A 2,141-nucleotide genomic window follows, 5' to 3' on the forward strand; every position below is an offset into this window, starting at 1 on the left:
ACTTGGCCCAGTGGTTAGGGCGTCCGTCTACCACATGGGAGGTCCGCGGTTCAAACCCCGGGCCTCCCTGACCCGTGTGGAGCTGGCCCACGCGCAGTGCTGATGCGCGCAAGGAGTGCCGTGCCACGCAGGGGTGTCCCCTGCCCCTGCGTAGGGGAGCCCCACGCGCAAGGAGTGCGCCCCATAAGGAGAGCCGACCAGCGCAAAAGAAAGTGCAGCCTGCCCAGGAATGGCGTTGCCCACTTCCCGTGCCGCTGATGACAACAGAAGCGGACAAAGAAACAAGATGCAGCAAATGGACACAGAGAACAGACAACCAGGGGAGGGGGGGAATTAAATAAATAAAATAAATCTTTAAAAAAAAAAAAAGGGGCAGGTTTAAAGGGGACATAATATGACAACTTGAGCATTAAAAAGAGAATAATTATAGTTAATTGAAGTAAGTTGTCTGTGAAAATCTATGAGTCTCTAATTATACTTCAAAATTGGAAGGTCTAAATAAACTGTAAAAGGCAGTAGCTGTATGTATTAGCCAGCCAAAGGGGTGCTGATACAAAATACCAAAACTCTGTTGGTTTTTATAAAGGGTATTTATTTGGGGTAGAAGCTTATAGTTACAAGGCCCTGAAGAATCCAACTCAAGGTACTACAAGAGGTACTTTCTCACCCAGAGTCTGTTGCCAAGTGTTGATGCAAGATGGTGGGTAATGTCTGTGAGGGTTCAGCCTTCCTCCTCTTAAATCTCCATGGTGTCAGCTTCTCCGATCTCAGCCGTAGGCTGGCTTAAGGTTCATCACTCTCCCCAGGGCTTGTATTTTTCCATGCTCAGCTGCTCTGGTCTCTCCACAAGGTCAACTATAGACTATTAGGCTCATCTCTCTTCCCCGGGCATTTCTATGGAGCATTCTTTCGTCCTGCCTATCTGCTTCTGGATTCTCCTCCATGTATTTACTTCCACGCGAGAGTCTGTTTTATCCCCACCAAGGGGTGGGAATTCAACCTTGAATGCCCTATCATGTGGTTTCAAATAAAAGCCCTAATCTTGGTTTAATAAAGTAAAAGTGAAACCTCAGAATCTAATACAATCTAATACGCCCAGAGGAAGAAACCAGTTTACAAACACAATCCAATATTTATTTTTGGAATTCATAAACAATACCAAATTGCCACACTATAAAACAAAAGGATATATGATAGAGTATTTTTAATTTTTAAAATTAATTTTTAAAGTATGTAAGTTTTCTGTTTGAAGTATATCTATAAATACAGAATAGGGAACTGAATAATTCCAGAAGTGGGAAGAGGTGATTGGCACCAATAAGCATACATAAAAGTAGGTAGAGAGAGGATCCAACAGTGTGTTCCAAAATGAAATTTATCAAATGTCTGACTCTACAGAGACTAGATTCTCTAGTCTCCTAGGAATCCCTTCTAATATTATATATAATGAGATGCTAATAAAGCATGCAAAAGTTTCCACAGTGTTAACAGATCAGGTGTATCTAAAGACACAACAATTGTATATAATGTTTACCACACAACCCTGTAAAAAGACAATTTTGGGGAAAGATCATACTACAAACAAATAAGCTGCTGGCATCTTTACAGTATTTTTAACCAATATGCATATCTTGAACACTTTGCATTTTACCAATGAGTTATTTCTAATTCTTTATGCTAATTAACATCCTCCAGTGAAGGTGATTTATAGTGCTTGAAATGACTGTTAACATGTCTAACGTTTTTTGAAGCCCGTTTGTTGTGCCCAGAGCATATAGTTAGAATGTCTAGCTTGTTAAATACACGTAATTAGTGACAATGCGGACGATAAGGACACAGGCACAAGATAAATCGGTAAATATATGTAACACAAATTACACTAAGTTTAAACAAGGGGTAACTACGGAAGGTAATGAGAGAGGTGAAGTTATAAAAGACTTGACGAAAAGACCTGGGAGCTTCTCCAACAGAAGTTGCAGGAATGAATCACCAAAAACTAACCTGACTCTGTTTCAACCACCTAATTCCGTCGCCCTCCCCCGCAAAGACTACAATTTTCAGGCAGCAACGCTCTGCTCCCTTGACTCCACTTCCTGAGCGGGCCGGAAGTTGTAGTTTTCAGAACCACGCCTCCGATCCGA

Source organism: Dasypus novemcinctus, chromosome 11, assembly GCF_030445035.2.
Source record: "Dasypus novemcinctus isolate mDasNov1 chromosome 11, mDasNov1.1.hap2, whole genome shotgun sequence".
Classification (NCBI taxonomy): Eukaryota; Metazoa; Chordata; class Mammalia; order Cingulata; family Dasypodidae; genus Dasypus; species Dasypus novemcinctus.